Source organism: Mustelus asterias, chromosome 9, assembly GCF_964213995.1.
Source record: "Mustelus asterias chromosome 9, sMusAst1.hap1.1, whole genome shotgun sequence".
NCBI lineage: Eukaryota > Metazoa > Chordata > Chondrichthyes > Carcharhiniformes > Triakidae > Mustelus > Mustelus asterias.
Window position 1 is genome coordinate 55,689,167 of NC_135809.1, and position 22,524 is coordinate 55,711,690.

Genomic DNA, 22,524 nt, shown 5'->3' on the forward strand with positions numbered 1-22,524 from the left:
ATTCATCTGAACTCCAGAGAATGTAGATCCAATTTACTCAGCCTCTCATCATAGGATGTTCATCAATCGCACTTGCTACATCAATTGTAGCAAGACTTCTATATTCTTGTACTCCAATCCCCTTGCAATACGGGGCTATATGCCGTTTGACTTCCTAATTGCTTGCTGTACCTGCATACCAGCTCAGTGCTCTAAGGCCACACCTCCGAATATCATCATTTGCAAAACACACACCTTTTAAAAAATATTCTGCTTTTCTATTCTGACGACTGAAGTGAATAATTTCACATTTCCCCACATCATACTCTGTTTGCCACCATCTTACTACTCACTTACCCTGTTTATATCTTTCTGGGCAGCATCGTGGCACAGTGGTTAGCACTGCTGCCTCACAGCGCCAGGGGCCCGGGTTCGATTCCTGGCTTGGGTGACTGTGCGGAGTCTGCACATTCCCCCTGTGTCTGTGTGGGTTTCCTCCGGGCGTTCTGGTTTCCTCCCACATTCCGAAAGACGTGCTTGTTAGGTGCATTGGCCATACTAAATTCTCCCTCAGTGTACCCAAACCGGTGCCAGTGTGTGGCAACTAGGGGATTTTCACAGTAACTTCATTGAGGTGTTAATGTAAGCCTACTTGTGTCTAATAAATAAACGCTAACTTTTACTTTTTTGCAGCTTTACATAAGAAGTGGTTCCTCCTCACAGTTTACATTCCCATGCTCACCTTCACCATAGATAGATACTGAACCTGACATAAGGAAGGCTTCCCTCGTCTTGGTCAACTTAGCGTGATCCAAATTATCCCTCATCGACAACCATCAGAAAGAGTTCTCCTCCCTAAGCATGACCAAAACCTCCTAACATTTCCTCCAGCCTCCACAATGTGCTAGAACGTCTGGCATAAGCCAATGCTAATGCCCACAACCCTTGTCAAGGTAAGCACCTCCCAATTTTAAACTGAACAGTCCAGTGTAGCACTCGAGCAAAGCAGTCGAATCTATTTTTAAGTCGCTGCATCTTGAAATGCAGAATTGTGTCCAAGCTCAAGTGAATCTATTTGGTGGTCGGACCATTTTCAAACTGAACTTGGCCCTGCTGCCCAGCTTTAGACTGGGCACGTGCCACAGTTCACACAAAGCTTATTTACCCCCCAGCATCTCTTGTGAATGCAAATCGAGCAGTGGAGAATCATCTGACCTGTAAAAGATCAAGGATTGGAGGTCAGTAAGTTGCTGACATCTCAGTACACTCTCCCGATACCCTGAAAAACAAAGAGAGAGATTTGTATTTCATATAAACTCCTTTCACCACCTCATGATATTGCAATGTTGGTAAAGCATTAGTCATTTTATACACACAAAGCTCTGGCTTACAACAACAGGATAATGACTGGGATAATCGTGACATTAGTCGAGGTACAAACGTTGGCCAGGACACCAAAGACAACTGCCTTGTTCTTCAAACACTACTGGGGGATCTTTTAGATCCATTTCAAAGGGCAGACGGTGCCGCCGTTTAACAATTCAGCAACGACACCTCAGACACGACATCTCCCGCTCAGTACTGCACTGGAGTGTCAGCCTAGGTGTTGTGCTTAAGTCTGCAGAGTTGAACTCAAACCCAGAACCTTCCCAACTTAGAGAGGTGAAAGTGCTTCCCATTGAGCCACAGATGACAGCTCAAATCAAGTGGGAGGTCCACTGGGCTGACGTGATGTGTGTTAAAGCACAAACTAAAAATGTTTGATAGGCCAAGTGAAGGAACACATTTCAGTAATTCCCCCATGAACCAATCCCAAATGAAAACTTGACAAAGCTGAGTAAATGCTAGTTATTTGACAGTTCTGCACTGACACATTGATGGCAGTGGGAAATTGAACACACATCAAAGTGGAAGCAAAAATACAGAGAAAATTTGAAATGGTTATGTAACCAAAAGCTTGATGCACATTCTATCTGCACTTTCGTGAAATGTCTTTTCAGACTGCATAAGTAATTTAAAAGAAATGTGTCAGCCTTTAAACTGACCTTTGAAAGCTTTGCGCAACAGGGAGACAAGAGCCAAGTTAGAACATTCAAAAATAAGCAACGCATTCCAGTTCATGAGATATGGAAATGTAAATGCAACAGTATTCATGTACACCAAGCCATTTATTATTAAATTCACCATGGTTTCACGAGTCTCAACTGTTCTATTGACCAGCTTGCTTGGTTGGCAGACTGGCATAGTGTGGAATACTCAAGTTAAGGTTTCTGTAGCTAAACTCGCCATGATTCACCCAGTTTATCCAGAGTGGCTGAACATCAAGATTTAGATCTTGCTCTCTGGCAGTGACAGAGGGGAACACACCAGAACATTGGCATTAAAGGAGCAATTGGACAGTCGCCCATGCCAGTTGGCTATCAAGGGAGCCGTGCCGGAAGTGTACATGTGTGACACTGAACCACAGTAAAATTGGGTTTGACAGGGCAACCGTTCATTGTCACCGCAAATGTCTGGAGCCAAGTACAAGAATGACCCCTTACCTATCTTCAACTGACAACTCTCCAACTCCACACTTTGGAATTCCTACTGTGCTTTTTCAAACTTGAATTTTAGCAGAAACATTACAACCACTGAGAAGCTGAACTGGTATGTGTGGCTTACCAGTGTTTCCTAGGGTTGATCTGGCACTCCATTCCGAATCCACTATCGTTCTGCTGTATTTGCCCCATGATTCCTCGATTGCCCCCTGACACCAATCAATGAACAGAAATTTGGGAGGAGAGAACTCCACACTTTGGGATTCCTCAATTCTTGCGAAATCATGCGTATGCAAGGCCATTATTTTACTCTACAATCACTACAGTAACGCCTTTCTCTAAATTCCCCTGCTCTATCTATTTCTATCTGCTTCCGGCAACCTCACCACCCCGACACTGGCCAATTCTTTCCCATAAGCTCAGAACTGCGGCACTTTGCATCTTCTTCAGCGCCTTCACCTTCCAACACACTGCAGGATTTTAAATCCCAAAGCATGCATTTACCAAACCCAGACTTCTTAATTCACCTCATCTTCTCACTAATCTTTGAGCTGCTTTCTATGCCAACTTTTGAGCTTTCACTAAGGTTTTGCAATAACGAAAAGGAAAGGCACCTTACTCCTGCACCAATGAGTTTTCCAAATTGCCCCTGTTCTCCCCTTCCAAACTTCTATTCTTTGGTGTCAGGGGGCAATCGAGGAATCATGGGGCAAATACAGCAGAACGATAGTGGATTCGGAATGGAGTGCCAGATCAACCCTAGGAAATACTGGTAAGCCACACACACCAGTTCAGCTTCTCAGTGGTTGTAATATTTCTGCTAAAATTCAAGTTTGAAAAGAGCACAGTAGGACCCAGGGGAACATTTTGAAGTTTCTATTATTAGAACAGAGCTAACAGTCTGTCAGCTTCCTTCCAAAAATAGCACAATGAAATTTCACTTGGACTGTTTGAGCTCCATTTCCGATGGAACTATACAATTACTGGTTGTAGTATTAATTCAGAGTTAGGGGCCCACCCTGGTTCTTCAGTGAAGCATAGTGAGATTCCTTACTCCTGGGATGAGCACTCCAATTTGATCTCGAATCCATCAAATCCTAATTCCTTACTTGCAGATGAAGTCTTGACGTGGGCCTGAAGATCATCTTATTGACACTACATCTGAATGCAGTCTCAAGACAAACACTATATCAAGGTTGAAATTGGATTCCAACCAGACTCCAACATGGAGTTTGCTAATTGGCAATAGTTTCCACACCAAGCTGTAATATTCTTTTATCACTCTCTGTCAAATTTCAAATCAGTCCAATTTCAACTCAGTCCTGAGAGAATAGAATGCCAAGATAAAATTAGCCAAGGCTTTGCACATAGCTGTAAGTACATCTACATACATGTGCCATGACTAGAAATAGGTGTTAATAGTCGGTATGTGAGTTAATTGAGATACATGTGACAAGTGTAACATGTTTGGGCAGAACAGGGGACTTTTAACCCATGTTTTGAAATTTTACACAGAGGCTGTTGCTGTGCTATGGTAACATGTACCTTTAAGGGAGCAATTCTTAAACTACTGTCAACCATTATGTCAGTTTGTAAGCAGAGGTTACGGTCAGACATGTGCCCTTGTAGTCTCCCAGTGAACATTGTAGGTATATATTCTTATCTTCAAATAAAGGATCCATATTATTTATTCACTAATCCTTGTGTGTGATTGGTGCATTTACATCATAGAGAAGCAGATTATAAAGTAGCGGCCCTGCGCCCAATGTAAAAGCCAAGGAGGAGCTAACCTCCTCTCAGTAAGGTCGCCCCCACTTTCATTCAATGGCTCCAAAGTCCCAACTGTGCCACCAGGAATGGTGGCCATTTCTGAGACTCCAGGCAGTCCCCAACAAAGACGAACCTTCTGGAATTCTTCAAAATGTAATGAGTAGAGTTGATGACGGGGAGCCAGTGGATATGATTTGTATGGACTTTCAGAAGGCTTTTGACAAAGTCACACACAAGAGATTAGTGTGGGGGTAGTGTATTGAGATGGATAGGAAACTGGTTTGCAGACAGGAAACAAAGAATAGGAATAAGTGGGTCTTTTTCCAAATGGCAGGCAGTGCTTAATGGGGTACCGCAGGGATCAGTGCTGGGACCCCAGCTATTCACAATGTATATTAATGATTTAGATGAGGCAACTAAATGTAATATCTCCACATTTGCAGATGACACACAGCTAGGTGCGAGGGTGAGCTGAGGAGGATGCAGAGATGCTTCAGTGTGACTTGGATAAGCTGAGTGAGTGGGCAAATGCATGGCAGATGCAGCATAGTATGGATAAATAGGAGATTATCCACTTTGGTAGCAAAACAGGGAGACATATTATTATCTGAATGGCTAAGTCCTCGTACACCAGTTGCTGAAGGTAAGCATGCAGGTGCAACAGGTGGTAAAGAAGCAAATGGTATGTTGGTCTTCATAGCGAGAGGATTCAGGTACAGGAGCAGGTATATCTTGCTACAATTACAGTAAGAAGTCTCACAACACCAGGTTAAAGTCCAACAGGTTTATTTGGTAGCAAATACCATAAGCTTTCGGAGCACTGCTCCTTCGTCAGATGGAGTGGAAATATGACATTTCCACTCCATCTGACGAAGGAGCAGTGCTCCGAAAGCTTATGGTATTTGCTACCAAATAAACCTGTTGGACTTTAACCTGGTGTTGTGAGACTTCTTACTGTGTTCACCCCAGTCCAACGCCGGCATCTCCACATCATTGCTGCAATTATACAGGGACTTGGTGAGGCTACACCTGGAATATTGTTTGCAGTTTTGCTCTTACCTCCTTACCTGAGGAAGGATGTTCTTGCTATAGAAGGAGTGCAGAGTGATTCCTAGGATGGCAGGCTGACATATGAGGAGAGATTGAGTTGGTTAGGATTATATTCACTGGAATTTGAACAATGAGGGGGAATCTCAGAAACCTATAAAATTGTAATAAGACTCAACAGGCTGGATGAGGGAAGGATGTTCCTGTTGATGTGCGTGTCCAGAACCAGGGGTCATTGTCTAAGGTTACAGAGTTAACCTTTTAGGACCGTGATGAGCAGAAATTTCTTCACCCAGAGAGTGTTACGTCTGTGGAATTTGCTACCACAGGAAACAGTTGAGGCGAAAACATTGTATGTTTTCGAGAAGGCGTTATATATAACTCTTTTTGGGGATGAAAGAGATAACAGGATATGGGGGGCGGTGGGGAGGAGGGTGGAGAGAAGACAGGATCAAGCTATTGGGTTGAATGATCAGCCTAATTCCCTAGTGCTCTATTGGAACAAGTGGCATCAGCAGCACTAACCAATACCACTTACCCTCCCTCGCCCTTCCTCTGTGCCCAAAATATAACAGCTTCGGCAAAAGAAGCCCTTAATTAGCCATTTATTTACCACTTAAAGGCCTTGTTTGGATAATGTGGGGTTACGGTAAAAGAGCAGAGAGGTGGGCCTGGGTAAGATGCTCCATCAGAGACTTGGTGCAGATTCAATGGGCCGAGTGGCCTCCTTCTGCACTGTAGGGATCCTATGTGCAAGCTGGCCATCCCACATCTCCCCTTCCACTGGTAAAATGCCAGTGACAGCAGGCAGGTGACAGGCACAGCCCTGGCCTGCCAGTCCACTCCTGGGGTTCAGGAAGAGCAGGGGTTAAAATTTCACACATGGTCCCCAAAGCTCTCCACCACTGGGATATTGTCCTCGTGTCTCAGGGTTTCTTGGAGACAAATTGATATGGATTGATTGCAATGGTTCATTAAGGAAATCGATTATCATTGCATCAGGCCACTACAAGGATGGTTGAAGAGGTGAACTAATTAGCTATCTCTATATTCTTATAACACTATGCTCTCCACTCACAGTGCTACTGAAGAGAGTGCCAATCTCTAACCATTATTATGGCTGCAGCATAAGATTAGTTTTGTTATATATTAGCGGGGGTGGAATTTTCCCATCCTGCCCACCGTAGCGGGCAGGGAGCAGACCACGCAAAGATCCATTGACCTCAGGTGGGATTTTCCGGTTTTGGGCCGAGCGCGGCTGGAAAATCCCAGCCCCGATGTTTTGACCGGCAGTACCAATGAGGCAAAAGATGAAGAGGTATCATACTGTGGATTTTGAACTGACTCGCGCAGATTTAAGAGCTGTTGCCAGATTGAAGTCCAACATGGAAGAGAGATAAAAACCCGTGAACACCTCTGGTGATGTCACAGCATGTTATGTAACCAATCACACAGAGATGGCATTGCTTTACAAAACAAAACAAGTTTCAAAGGTGGAGAGAAATTAAAAAATCAAGTCACAAAATGATAAGCTTGCCCCAAAGATTTTAGTTCTTTCTTTAAAAAGTAAAATTTGGAGGTTAGAAACACCAGAAAGGATTTGTGACATGCCATTGAAACCAAAATAGCATTACAAACTCAAAGAGAAAGGGGGCTTCCACTCAAACTCCTCTCCACACCAGCATGCATCTTGCAGTTGCCAGTAGCAGGATATCTCCACGCCAACACAGTCATGTGATAAGTTGGCAAGATGCATAATTCGGGTCTGAAAAGACACTATAATTCCCTAGATTTCCACTGCAGTTAGGCAAGCTACACTTTTTAAGATCATCTCTTTGGTAAACCTGAGTATATCAGGCATCATTTAATGAATGAACCACAGCATGTCTTAGCAATTGTTACTGACAAAGAGCCTGTTTCAGTGAAATTTAAATGACCCGTTCTTACCGCAAACAGAGGAATCAATGGGAGAAAACTATTCAGAGCCCGAAGATTGGCACCGCCCTCTGAAACCTGTGGGTGAGGGAACAGAGTCAACAATTAGCAATAGATCACAGCTGACCACAAGAACAAACAGGGGTCACATGGATGGACAAATAAACTACTGTTACCAAACAAGATTTGAAGCAGCAATGAATTTAACAATGGTTAAGAGTCAGCTCACACACATTGACACAAGATGCAAGAGCAAACATTTCACACGGTAACTTGGGAATGTTGACCGATTAATCGGAGCTTTCTTGCTGATCTTTTAAAAGCTTTTGCATAGGCATAGATCTGATGAGTTAAAGTTTATTTATTAGTGTCACAAGTAGGCTTACATTAACACTGCAATGAAGTTACTGTGAAAAATCCCCTAGTCGCCACACTCCGGCGCCTGTTCGGGTATACTGAGGGAGAATTTAGCATGGCCAATGCACCTAACCAGCATGTCTTTCAGACTGTGGGAGGAAACCGGAGCACCCGGAGGAAACCCACACAGGCATGGGGAGAACTTGCAGGCTCTGCACTGACAGTGACCCGAGGCCGGGTAAACCCAGGCCCCTGGCGCTGTGAGGCAGCAATGCTAACCACTGTGCCACCATGCTGCCCTGAGTTTGGGGAGTTGATCCTAGCTAAGGTTGACTTCAGTTATGCGCATCAGTGTGCACTCAGCAAGAACAGGTGTTTTAACAGGTTTAGACAAAAAGGTCTTTTAACTTCACCCCAACAATACAATTCACCCCCAGCTTCTGAACAGCATATTCAACTCAGCCAATGCAGCATGTTGTCATCTTAATAACAAGGTTCATAGCTCCTTGAAAGTGGAGTCACAGGTGAAGAAGGCATTCGGCATGCTTGGTTTCATTGGTCAGAACATTGAATACAGGAGTTGGGACATCTTGTTAAAGTTGTTCAAGACATTGGTAAGACTGCACTTGGAAGACTGTGTGCAGTTCTGGTCACCCTATTATAGAAAGGATATCAAAGTCCCACATGGCAGGTTGGTTAAGAAGGTTAAGGCTCATGGGATACAAGGAGAAGTGGCTAGATGGGTGGAGAACTGGCTTGGCCATAGGAGACAGAGGGTAGTGGTCGAAGGGTCTTTTTCCGGCTGGAGGTCTGTGACCAGTGGTGTTCCGCAGGGCTCTGTACTGGGATCTCTGCTATTTGTGATATATATAAATGATTTGGAAGAAGGTGTAACTGGTGTAATCAGCAAGTTTGCGGATGACATGAAGATGGGTGGACTTGCGGATAGCGAAGAGCATTGTCGGGCAATACAGCAGGATATAGATAGGCTGGAAAATTGGGCGGAGAGGTGGCAGATGTAGTTTAATCCGGATAAATGCGAAGTGATGCATTTTGGAAGAAATAATGTAGGGAGGAGTTATACAATAAATGGCAGATTCATCAGGAGTATAGAAACACAGAGGTGTGCAAGTCCACAAATCCTTGAAGGTGGCACCACAGGTGGAGAAGGTGGTGAAGAAGGCATATGGTATGCTTGCCTTTATAGGACGGGGTATAGAGTATAAAAGCTGGAGTCTGATGATGCAGCTGTATAGAACGCTGGTTAGGCCACATTTGGAGTACTGCGTCCAGTTCTGGTCAACGCACTACCAGAAGGACGTGGAGGCGTTAGAGAGAGTGCAGAGAAGGTTTACCAGGATGTTGCCTGGTATGGAGGGTCTTAGCTATGAGGAGAGATTGGGTAAACTGGGGTTGTTCTCCCTGGAAAGACGGAGAATGAGGGGAGATCTAATAGAGGTGTACAAGATTATGAAGGGGATAGATAGGGTGAACGGTGGGAAGCTTTTTCCCAGATCAGAAGTGACGTTCACGAGGGGTCACGGGCTCAAGGTGAGAGGGGCGAAGTATAATTCAGATATTAGAGGGATGTTTTTTACACAGAGGGTGGTGGGGGCCTGAAATGTGCTGCCAAGTAGGGTGGTGGAGGCAGGCACACTGACATCGTTTAAGACTTAACTGGATAGTCACATGAGCAGCCTGGGAATGGAGGGATACAAACAATTGGTCTAGTTGGACCAAGGAGCAGCACAGGCTTGGAGGGCCGAAGGGCCTGTTTCCTGTGCTGTACTGTTCTTTGTTCTTTGTTAAACTAGAAAGAGTGCGGAAAAGATTTATTAGGATGCTACCGGGATTTGATGGTTTGAGTTATAAAGAGAGGCTGGATAGACTGGGACTTTTTTCCTCTGGAACATAGGAGGCTTAGGGATGATCTTATAGAGGTCTATAAAATAATGAGGGGTATAAATCAATTAGATAGTCAATATCTTTTCCCAAAGGTAGGGGAATCTAAAACCAGAGGGCATAGGTTTAAGGTGAGAGGGGAGAAATACAAAAAGGTCCAAATGGGCAATTTTTTCACACAGAGGGTGGTGAGTGTCTGGAACAAGCTGCTAGAGGTAGTAGTAGAGGCGGGTACAATTTTATCTTTTAAAAAGCATTTAGACAGTTACATGGGTAAGATGGGTATAGAGGGATATGGGCCAAACACGGGTTATTGGGACTAGCTTAATGGTTAAATAAAGGGGCAGCATGGAAAAGTTGGGCCAAAGGGTCCGTTTCCATGCTGTAAATCTCTATGACTCTAAGACAGCCAGTGATGATTTGCAGATGGTTCCATATTGTCAACCCAAATAGAGAATATATCAAACCTGCCCAAATGTATTTCAGGCCACGTTGACACAAGCTCAATTTGAGCCAAGGTTGCAGAGTTGACTGAACAGGTTTCTAATCTATCACGTTACAGGATCTTGTGCATAGCGCCTACTTCTGGGCCCGGTATTCTCCAAGACACATGTCTACATGATCCACATCCACCTGATTTTTGCTTTCCTCATTACACTGAACACTGAATCATCTTCCTCAAACTCTAGTCATTATTCCTCAAATACAGATACGGCTCTCCCATATTTGCATCCTCCGGTATCCTCAAGTTACCAGCAGCGAAAAAGAAAACAAAATGTCAAAGGATTTATAGCTACAATATTTATCTTCTTGCAGCTTTTACTTTTTATTCACTTGCCACACTAAGCGGGGCACTTCATCGGTTATCCCATTCAGGAGTGCAGTCACAGCATTGGTGGGGCAGGTTTTGATGGAGCAGCTTTTAATCTCCTGCAGGTCACTTTTGCATGTTCTCTAAAATGAAGAGAATTATGATGCTTCAAACTGTGGTTGACCAAAGGGTTTTTAATCCTGGGTAGGGCTCCGGGATTAATTTAAACCCAATCATCCAGTAATTCAATGTCAGCAGTCAGAATTACATTCACCAGTATTGAAACACAGGAAGTGGTCAAAACTAATACGGTAGACAGAGAGAGGCCATCTGTTGTAAACTGTGGCATATAAGTCGACCTGGCATATAAAACCACCCCAGTGTTCTGGCCCCTAAAATTGTGTTTTTGCATATACTCAGCATTTAAAAGTCAAGCCCCCATTCCCCCCCCTGCCCCCCCGCACCCACTCCCGGTTCTCCACCCCCGCACCCACCTCCAGCTCCCCACCCCCGGCTCCCCACCACCTTTTTCAGTCATGACATGTTATACTTGTAATAGCAGTCAACGTCAATTTCTCACCGCACAGTGGTTAGCACTGCTGCCTCACAATGCCAAGAACCCGAGTTCAATTCCCAGCTTGGGTCACTGTCTATGCAGAATCTGCACATTCTCCCACGTCTGCGTGGGTTTCCTCTCGGTGCTCCGGTTTCCTCCCACAGTCCGAAAGACGTGCTGGTTAGGTGCATTGACCATGCTAAGCTCTCCCTCAGTATACCTGAACAGGCACCGGAGTGTGGCGACTAGAGGATTTTCACAGTAACTTCATTGCAGTGTTAATGTAAGCCTATATGTGACACCAATAAATAAATAAAAATGTTTACATGCTGGTGCCTTACAACCAGGTGCAAAGGATCAAGCAGGCTGTTTTACAAAGATGCATGGGAGTTTAAGCTAATTGTGCCGGATGTCATTGACATTTTAAAATGACCAACCAAACCCATGCCAGCGGTTTTACATTTGGCATACAAGTCGAACACCATTTCTAGAAGGATTTTTCAAGGCTTCAATGGTCAATTTATACACCAACATCTATGATAGATCCAGTGATCCAACTTGTTTACTGTTGGGAATCCCAGCTACTACAGACAGGTTCAGTGGAAATAAAGCACGGTCAGAATAGATACTGATCAACACCAACACTGCCAACTGAATAGATTAAAAGATAATGAATATTGAGATCATACAAAACATGAAATCTTATATTTTTTTATGAGAGAGGGAGCAATTCCTTTCAGGAATGTAAAGGAGAAAGAGATTGCAATTGCAGTGTCACCATGGTGATGAATCAAAGCATTCACACTGCATCTTCGAGTATCACAATGTGTGCTGGAGGTTATGATTGGTGCCTACCATTGGCTCATACCCAATTCAGCCTGTACATGATCATCCATTTGAGCATGACATGGTCATAGGCAGACTCAACCAACAGCAGAATCTAAATCCAAAGCAGGTAAGATGTATTCACACAAGTAAACCATCTCTTTTGCTACTCCCTTGTCAGGGAAGGGGGAGAGAATATGAGTATTTTAATTGGAAACAGTCCCTGTATAATAAATAGTCTGTTATGTGTCATAACTACACTGACCAGCAAAAACTCCATCAACCATTGTTCAATTATTACAGATTACAGATATGACTTTGTGTTAGCAGAAGTCAGATACCTGATGAAATATTTTTCACCTGCTTGGATAAGTGAAATTGCAATCACATTCAAAAACAAAATCTTTAAGTAGGTTATAGCCGGGCACTTGTAGAGAAACTCAAGGTAATTGGGAAGGGTCGGCATGGTTTAGTGAAAGGGAAATCATGTTTAACCAATTTATTGGAGTTGTTTGAAGGAGTAACATGTGCCGTGGATAAAGGAGAGCCTGTAGATGTGCTGCATTTGAATTTCCAGAAGGCATTTGATAAGGTGCCACATCAAAGGTTATTGCAGAAAATAAAAGCTCATGGTGTAGGAGATAAGATATTGGCATGGAAAAAAGGTTGACTGGCAGAAAACAGAGAGCAGGATGTGATGAGTGGAGCCCCACGGGGTCTGTGCTGGGGCCTCAACTTTTTACAACTTATAACAATGGTTTAGATGATGAGAATGAAGTCATGGGAGCTAAATTTTCAGATGACACTAAAATAGGTAGGAAAGCATGTTATGAAGATAACATGAGGAGATTGAAAAAAACTGGCAGATGGGGAAATGTGAAGTCATTCACTTTGGCAGGAAGAATAAAACAAGCAGAGTATAACTTAAATGGAGAACAAGTGCAAAATTCTGAGATGTAGAAGGATCTAGGTGTTCGAGCGCAAAACGTTTAGATGCAGGTACAGCAAGTAATTAAGAAGGGTAATAGAATGTTATCCTTTATTATGAAAGAATTGAACATAGAAGCAAAGATGTTGGCCGGGATTCTCCCAAAACAAAACTAAGTGGCCAACGGGCGGGAAAATGCCCGTTTCTTGGGCATAGTTACCTGAACAAATCTCCGACACTCTGAGCAATACAGAGTGCCCCAGCATGATTCACTCTGAAAAGTAGTGAGCGGAGAGTTCGAGAGGCCTGTGGCATAGTGCTGAGCGGGCCACTGCGCATGCACCAATCTGTCAGAGCGGAGATTGGCGCATGCGCACTGTCCCATCCAATGCCAGCCTCCTAATCGCTGGCCTTCGAGACGCCCCCCCGCCTCCGGGCCAGCCCCGATCTCTCTCCCTCCCTCCCCCACCGGCCAGCTCCTATCCTCCCTCCCAGGTCAGCCCCAATCTACCCCCCCCCCCCCCCACCCACCCAACCCAATGACCAGGCCATACCCCCCATCCCCATGACCACTTCCAATCAGCCTCCTCCCTCCCTCCTCCACCGATCCCACTTGCAGAGTGGCAGCTGGTCCTCCCCCCCCACCACCCCCCTCCCCCCACGACTGATCACCCCTCCAATGTGCCCCGCCCCCTTGGCACTGACTGATGCCTGGTGGGGGCCTCAATGGCCTCTGTCCCCCACCATTGGGGTGAGGACGCCTGTTCCCCGTTAGTGGGGAGCAGTTGTAAACCTTGCTGGTGGGAACCACTCCCGGCCGGGTTGGGGGATGATTGTCATTTCCATATGATAATCAGTTTGGCGCTAATTTCCGATGAGGATATGCTACAAAAGAACATCTGAGGGACTCTCGACCGGCAACCTCGCAAAAGACCTCTCGCTGATGTTTCCTTGCCCGCTGCACTGGGAGAATCCTTCAGTTACACAGCACTTTGATGAGACTATATCTTGAATAGTGTGTGCAGTTGGTGTGTGAAATGAGCGGGTTGTCTTCTGAGGAAAGGTTAGACAGACGGGGCTTGTTTCCACTGGAGTTTAGAAGTGTAAGGGGTGACTTGATTGAAGAATGTGAGACCTTGAATGCTCTCGCCAAGGTGGACATGGAAATAATGTTTTTCTCTTGTGAGTGAGTTCAGAACTAGAAGGCACTGTTTTAAAATGAGGGGTCACTCTTTTAGGAAAGAATTGAGGAGAAATGTTTTTTCTCAGAGTGTTATGCAACTATGGAGCTCTGCCTCAGAAGGTAGTGGGGGCACAGTCACTGAATATTTTAAAGGCGGAGGTAGATGGAATCCAGTTCGGCAAGAGAAGCGAAGGTCCTTAGGGGTAGATGGGAATTTGGAATTCAAACACATCTGCCATGATCTTATTGAATGGCACAGCAGGCTCAAGGGGCTGAACGGCCTACTTATGTACATATTTCATATGTACAATATCACCCAAGACAAAACTTGATTGTCACTTCATCATTAGCCTGAACATTCATTCTGTCCACCACGGGTAGTGGTGTGCACCATCCACGAGATGCACTGCAACAACTCGCCATGTCTTTGTTGGCAGCACCTCCAAAATCTGCGACCTCCACCATCCATAATAACAAGAGCAGTAGCTGCATTGGAACGCCATAGCCTCCCAGTTCTGCTCCCAAGTCACAGTGAATGCTGATTAGGAGATATAGTGCTGTTTCCTAACTGAGTCAAAATTCTGGAACTCCTGACCCAACACTGTGGGAGCATTGTTAGCATACAGGCTGCAAACTACCCACTACCACTGTCTCAAGGACAACTAGAGAGTGACAACAAATACTCGGACTGAGGCCCAGAGCCCAAGATTGAATAAAAAAAGTTACACACACAAACACACGATACTAAAATAGGTGGGAAAGCAGGCAGTGAAGAAGATATAAAGATTATACAGACGGATATAGATATAGACTAGGAGAATGGGCCAACATTTGGCAGATGGAGTTTAATATGGAAATGTGTGAGGTTATCCATTTTGGCAGAAAAAATAGAAAGGCAAATGATTACCCAAAAGGAAAATAGATTCAAATTGCATCTGGGCAGAGGGATCTGGGTGTCTATGTTCATGAATCGCAGAAAGTCGGTATGCACGTGCAGCAAATAATAAAAAAGGCAAATGGGACTGGAGTATTAAAGTGGAGAAGTGTTGTTGCAATTGTATAGGGTGTTGGTGAGACCACATCTGGAGTATCGTGTCCAGTTTTGGTCTCCTTATTTGAGGAAGGATGTGATGGCATTGGAGGCAGTTCAGAGGAGGTTCACCAGATTGATTCCAGGGATGAAAGGGTTGACGTATGGGGAGAAATTAAACAGTTTGGGCTTGTACTCGCTGGTGTTTAGGAGGGAGAAAGGTGACCTGATCGAGGTATATAAAATTTTAAAAGGGATTGATAAAGTAAACATAGACCAAATGTTTCCTCTTATGGGGCATTCTAGAACAAGAGATCACAGGTATAGGTTGAGAGGAGGTAGATTTAACACTGAGATGAGGAGGAACTACTTCTCACAGAGGGTGGTGAATTTGTGAAACTCGCTGCCCCGTAGCACAGTGGAGTCTGAATTGTTGAATGGTTTCAAGAAGGAGGTGGATATATTTCTGATTAAAAAAGGGATAAGGGCATATGGGGAACAGGTCGGGAGGTGGATTTGAGACCAGAGAAATATCAGCCATGATTTGATTGAATGGCAAGGAGGCTCAAAGGGCTGAATTGCCTACTTCTGCTCTTCATTCCTAGGTTCCTATGACACACAGACACACGTAATATCTTAAAATCGATATAAAGATCGTCCAAGCTTGTCACTCAGCTACACTGTTCTCATATTGACACAAGTTGGACACTATCTGGTATTGATTAACAAATAGATCTCTGAAACTAAAACAGGTTGCTCTATTTATCCAGTCTAATGGGTCATACGCTTCCAAACTAATTGTAGAAATTAGCGCCAGAAATTAAAGTTTAATTGTGTGTGTTTATGCAGAACCAATTTAATTTGGAGAACCACAGACAGGAAACACATCTTAACCACCTGCTGCCTCTGTATCAAGAACAAGCAATGACAAGCACTGAGGCCCTCTCAGCCGTGAAACTGTTTCCCTATAATCTGAAAAGTTAACTTTGTGACTATACAATTAGTCTTAAAGAGGCTGATAGATGGTCTTCAGTAAAATTTAAGACCGGGCTAGAAAGGAATTAAAATTATAATTAAACTTAGTAAGGCTGCCATTATAACCACAGAATCCATGTTAATAGAGGGTTTTTTTTCACATTTGATTATTAGTGTCACAAGCAGGCTTACATTAACACTGCAATGAAGTTATTGTGAAAATCCCCTTGTCATCACACTCTGGTGCCTGTTCGGGTACATAGGGGGAGAATTGGAGCTCCACAGCTCATGTTATGTTGGATCTAGTGCGGAGCGAGACTGACAAGGGCCAGACTCAACAATTAGGTTGTTGGGCGAACTCCAATTCTATTGGCAGCACAATAATGTGGTTATTAGCTGGCAGGAAACTATACAGGATTCCCAATCTGTTTGATGCCTGGCCTGTATCAAATTAGTTAACTTCATCAGTTCTTGAAGGCTTTTATTTGTTTATGAAAGGTCGGCATCGCCACCAAAGCCATCCCGAATTGCCTTCGCGAAGGTGGTGATGAGCCACCTACTTGAACTGCTATTACCATGTGTTGTAGGTACACCCTCAGTGCTAACAGGAAGGGAGTTCCAGGATTTTGACCCAGCAACACTGAAGGAATGGCAAAGTCAGGATGGTGAGTGGCTTGGAAGGCAACTTGTAAGTGGTGGTGTGTCTGCCTCCCTTGTCATTCTAGGTGCAGGGAGGTGTGCGTTTGGAAGGTGCTCTTGAAGGAACCTTGGTGAGTTGCTGCAGTGGATGGTACACATTGCTGAAGGAGCGAATGCTTAAGGTAATAGACGTGGAGCCGTTCAAATGTGCTGCTTTGTCCTGGATGGCATCTAGATTCTTAAGTGTTGTTGGAGTAGGAAAGTGGAGAGTATTCCATCACATTCCTGACTTGTGCTTTGTAGATGGTGGACAAGCTTTGGGGAGTCAGGAGGTCAGTTACCAACCTCTGACCTGCTCCTGTAGGCAGAGTTATTTGGCTGGCTTAGTTAAGCTTCCAGTCAATGGTGACCCTCAAGATACTGAGGCGGGCAGGAGTTCAACAGTAGCAATGCTGTTGAAGGTCAAGATGATTATTGCCCAACACCTATGTGACACAAATGTTACTTATCGCTTGCTGCAGGAGAGAGAGAGAAATCAAATGAGTTTTCTCTTCTGCTGCAAACCAAAATCAGCCAGAGTTTACTACTCTCTGGGAACAGCCAACACTGGCTGAGGAGTACACAGGTGCGGACGTTGGGCAAGAATTAATAATGCCTTCTGCAGTCAAATAGCCCACTGATATTTACTGGAAAGTCTGCATGTAGAGTGGCCAAAATGTCCCTGTGGTATGGAGCTTTTTCAGCACAGAGGCATGAACGCTGGTAGCATGGTTTAAGGAGGTTTGATGTTTTAGAGGGTGGAGATTCTCCCTGGTAGATCCTTCAGACGTAAAGGAGAACATAACAGGGGACACAGTGAATGGGCAGCAAAGAGAAATAGAGGCTGACAAACCAGTGGGAATCCCAATTTGGGCAACATTTATTTCCAAGAGATCTCTGCAATGAAGTCAGTGCTTTATGCCCAGTTGCTGGAGTCAAGAGTCTCTCAATCCGTCTTTGCTGTCACTGTACTTTCCATTTTGTAATAAAACCCTGAAAAGCGACACAAAATTAAACTAATATAGTTGCTATTCATTTTGGAAAACAAACTCAAATGATGAAAGATGGTGTGTTACTGCCCTGGGCCAAGGATGTCATGGAGCAGCTGCAATGGTTCACCAATGGCAATGCTGTTGAATGTCAAGGGGAGATGATCATTGCCTGGCACGTGTGTACACAAATGTTACTTATCAAGAGGGAGGGTGGAAACCAAAATCAGCCGATGTTTACTGCTGTCTGATATTAGCCAAGAAGTGAAAAGTACAGGGATGAAGTAGAATCCCTACAGTGCAGAAGGAGGCCATCCGGTCCATTGAGCCTGCACTGACAACAATCCCACCCAGACCCTACCCCACATATTTACCCGACTAGTCCCCCCTGATACTAAGGGGCAATTTTGCATGGCCAATCAACCTAACCCACACATCTTTGGAGTAAAAATGGAAATTAGGAAAGCAAATAAAGGATATGAAAATATGTTAGCAAGTAAAGTCAAAGAAAATCCTAAGATGTTTGACCAATATGACAAGAGCAAGAGAACTACTCAGGTAAAGGTAGGGCCTATCAGAGATCTACATGGTAACTTGTGAGTTGATTCAGAAGATGTGGACAGGGTTTTCAATGAGTACTTTAGTCTCTGTCTTCACTAAGCAGAGAGATGGTGCAGACGTTCTCATTAGAGAGGGGCAATGTGAAATATTAGACACAATAAGCATAATAAGAGAGGAAGTCCTGGAGGGACTAGCATCCTTGAAGGTGGATAAATCACCAGGTCCAGATGGATTGTATCCCAGGTTTGCAAAAAGTGCTCTGATGAAGCATCATCCAGACTCGAAACATTAGTTCTATTTGCTCTCCACAAATGTTGCTGATATTTTCCAGAATTTTCTGTTTTTGTTTCAGATTCCAGCAGCCACTTTTATCTTTGTATTATAACATTGTTTGCTTTGTTTCTCTTCCGGCACCTAGTGGTGTACATGGAAACCATAGCCAGTTTTCCCTGGACAGTAAGTAGTCTCACAACACCAGGTTAAAGTCCAACAAGTTTATTTGGTAGCATGAGCTTTCGGAGTGCTGTTCCTTCATCAGGTGAGTGCAGGATTTGTTTCACAAACAGGGCAAACTCAATTCCAAGATAATGGTTGGAATGCGAGTCTTAACAGGTAATCAAGTCTTTACAGGTGCAGACAACGTGAGTGGGGAGAGGATTAAGCACAGGTTAAAGAGGTGTGAATTGTTTCCGGCCAGGACAGTTAGTGAGATTTTGCAAGCCCAGGCAAGTCGTGGGGGGTTACAGATACTGTGACATGAATCCAAGATCCCAGTTGAGGCCCTCCTCATGTGTGCAGAACTTGGCTATCAGTTTCCCTGGAACAGGTCGCTAGCCAGTTGCCAGGGGTTTTTGACTTGAGGGGTGCCACTCCATATCTAGCGTGGCTGACTAGGAGTCTCTCCTACTCTTATCGCCAGCCACGGGCGTGATGGAAGGATATTGCAGGTTGATGCTCAATCGGTTTGGCCACTCTGTGTACACACCTTCCTTGGCCATTGGGTTTTGGGGTGGAACTGAACCCGGAGCTTTCTGGCTGAGAGATAGGGACACTGCTCACTGCACTACAAGACCTCTTCTGTATTGTGATGTACCAGTCCATATTTAATATCAATCTCCAGGAGAGGTGATGGCCTAGTGGTATTATCATTAGACTATTAATCCAGAAACTCAGCTAATGTTCTGAGGACCCGGGTTTGAATCCTGCCAAGGCAGATGGTGGAGTTTGAATTCAATAAAAAATCTGGAATTAAGAATCTACTGATGAGCATGAAATCATTGTCAATTGTCAAAAAAACCCCCATCTGGTTTATTAATGTCCTTTAGGGAAGGAAATCTGCCGTCCTTACCTGGTCTGGCCTACACGTGACTCCAGACCCACAGCAACATGGTAGTTGCCCTCCCAAGGACAACTAGGGATGGGCAATAAATGCTGGCCAGCCAGCAATGCCCATATCCCATGAATGAATAAAAGAAATCTTCAATGGCGGCTTGCATTGCAACCCTTGAAACCTCACCCCATTTGTTCGTTATAAGATATATCTTTACCGGCATCACTTCATCTCTGGTTTCAACATATGCTCAGAAGCCAGTGAAAATCTGTTGAGGGACGTTAACCCTGCCATAAAATTGGAGCCTTTTGACTCACTCTCACCAAAATTAGAATTCACCCAGCTTTTCCTGCTGCAATGATTATCCAAAACAAACAAGCCAGGGGCAAATGTATCCCTGTTTAATCCAATGACACCGTCCACATTTAATTAGGAAACTGCAATGCAGCAGTGCATAAATTAAAATTAAATTTTAAACGCAGCCTTCAAATCAGGTTTCACATCTGCAGTCCCCCTCGAGAAGTTATTCACCAACTATAATTTCAGAAATACTGAGCCTTCAGGGCAAGAGACTGCAGCAAACCCCAAAGATTACAACAAATGTGGGTCAGAATTCTTTCAGAATCAAAAGGGGTTGCCAAAAATAATGCACACTGGAACAGTATCATCATTTACATCTCTGTAATTTGAAATTCCATTTTGAACAGGAGAGAAAAACCTTTTTTGATGTCGAAGTTCTTGAATAATAGATATTCCAATGTTCGCCGGTGGTGAGGCAGCTGCTTTGAAAATCCTTCAGAGAACAGGAGGCATCTTAAAATAAAGAATGATTCACGGATTCAAGCACTAACAATGCATAACAAACAACGCAAGAATGATGGACCAAGTTGGAGCAGAAGTTGAGAGAGTTAATCTCCAAATTCTGACACGAGGTCGCTGGTCTCAACCGGGGTAGAGTCAAGATAGAGAAAGAAAGACAGACTCGCATTTCTATTATGTTCTTCACTTCAGGAGATTCCAAAGTGCTTTAGACCAATCAAGCGCTTGTTGAAATGTGCAGTCATGGATTTGATTCACTAAATGTGACAACCAATTTCTGCACAGCAAGGTCGTCCAGACAGCAAGGTATACTGACCACATTATCTGTTTAGTGATGTCAATTGTGAGATGAATATTGACCAAGACACCAGGAGACATCCCTGGAGTCTGTCTTTGAAACAACTGGGATCTTTGAAGTCCATGGTAGAGGGAAGATAGGGGTCTCAGTTAACTGCCTCATCCAAAGGACAGCACCTTTATCGGCAGCACAGCACTCCCTCCGTGCTGCACTAAAACATCAGCCGGGGATCAGTGCCGACCTAGGAGGAGCTGAAGCTGCAGGAGGGGGGGATCAGCCATTTTCTGGGTGGGCCGGGATGTGCAGCGATGGAGTGAAAGGCTGCAGCTGGAAGGCTGAGCCCAGGGCAGAGGCAGTATAGTTAAAGGGGAAGTGGGTGGGCTCCACTTTGAGGCTGGTAATTGCACAATTGCTGATTAGCTATAGGGAGAGAACTAGAATGTGATAAGTGGAAAGATATAGAAATAGCAAGAGAAAAAGACCGCAGTCCATTTTGTTCAGGGCAATGCAGAGAACATCAATGCACAAGCTGCATCTTCATCCCATCCATAAAAGAAGATACATTTACATGGCAGGTTATTCCAGAACCTCAAAAGACTTCAGAGCCAATAAAATACTTTTCTGATATAGTCACTGGTATAATACTGTAATGTGGCAACCAACGTGAGTAGATCACAGCAATGTGATAATGGCCAGATAACCTTTCTTGGTTGAGGAATAAACGTTGAGGAATAAACATCGGCCTGGACATCAGGGAGAACTTCCCAGCCCTTCAAATGGTGTCCTGGGTTTTTTATTTTTCACCGGAGTACGCTCAGTTTAACATCTCCTCTGGAAGCTGCTACCTCCACTGCACTCCCTGCACTGAACATGTCAGCCTGGATTAACTGCTCAAGTGAAACGTAGACCCGAGGCCAAACTCAAGAGGTGAGCCAAGGCTAATATTAGTCCAGAACACCATTTTAGGGGAGTGCTACGATTAGTCTTCACTGCCTGGGTTAGGGAAGAGGAGGGCGGAATCTGCCAGGCTTCCTGTTTCTACTGGTGCCCAGTGGTCCTGTAGAAAATGTGGTTGAGTGAATATCAGGTGGCCCTCGATGCCTTCCAGAGTTGAATAGCCTGTGTGCAATAGTGAACAATAAGCGTCACTTTTAAAAGTATCCAAAAGCTAATTGGCAAAAGAACCAGAGGCAACATGATGGAAACCATACACAGAGAGTTGGTATGATCTAGAACACCCAGTCTTGTAAGGGCGGGTAGACGCAGATTCAATAATTAATTTTCAATAAGACTTTGAAAGGGAAACATTTGCAGGATTTCAGGCTAAAGAGAAAAGGAGCTCAATAACTCTTCCAGAGAGTCCGCACAAGCTGATTGGGCTGAATGGCATCTTCTGTGCTGGGGTCAGTCTGTGAGTGCAGGGCTATCGCCTCTAGAATGCTGAATAAGATCGGAGGGGAAGAGCAGGTTGATGGAATTGGAGAAATTAAGGCAGTGAAACAGGGAGGGAGATGCGTGTCAAAAGGGCACATCATTTTGGAAAGCTGTAACTAATTGTTCTGACTGGTGAGCCGCAAATTGTAAATTCAAGCTTGGCTGAGCCTCAACAAATCACCAAGAATTAGAAATACCACGGACAAGGTGACAGCTGAAAGCTTCCAATTAAAATCCTGAATTCTTGCTCATATCAAAACAGATAAAATAATACACTCGTTCATGGATCTGGAAGGGAAAGGACTGGGGAAAGAGATAACCGAGTCGGTGCAGAAATAAGCAGGGTTTGTTGAAAGAGGCATACAAGTTACATTTATAAGTGGAAATTCAAGAGCTCCCCAGTTTTCTACTTTTATACCTTATCACATAAAACAAAGGTGCTGTCCCTGGAAGACAATTTTCTCCACCTCGTTCCCCGAATAGGTTGCCATGGGTGACAGCAGCCTTCACTAATGTTCTGTCTTAGCCGTTTATAGAACCATAGAATCCCTACAGTGCAGAAGGAGGCCATGCGGCC

General features: G+C 44.3%; 1 protein-coding gene across 1 annotated transcript in view; it reads right to left on the reverse strand.

Annotated features, from left to right (window-relative positions):
* Nucleotides 1-22,524, reverse strand: part of cntn1b (contactin 1b) — a 748,714-nt gene that overhangs the window by 633,595 nt on the left and 92,595 nt on the right. Inside the window, exons 2-3 of the mRNA XM_078220219.1 lie at nucleotides 7,284-7,349; nucleotides 1,195-1,258 (exon numbers count right to left, since the gene is read on the reverse strand). The gene's annotated coding sequence lies outside the window, so the exon portion shown is untranslated. The remainder of the gene's footprint in view (nucleotides 1-1,194; nucleotides 1,259-7,283; nucleotides 7,350-22,524) is intronic.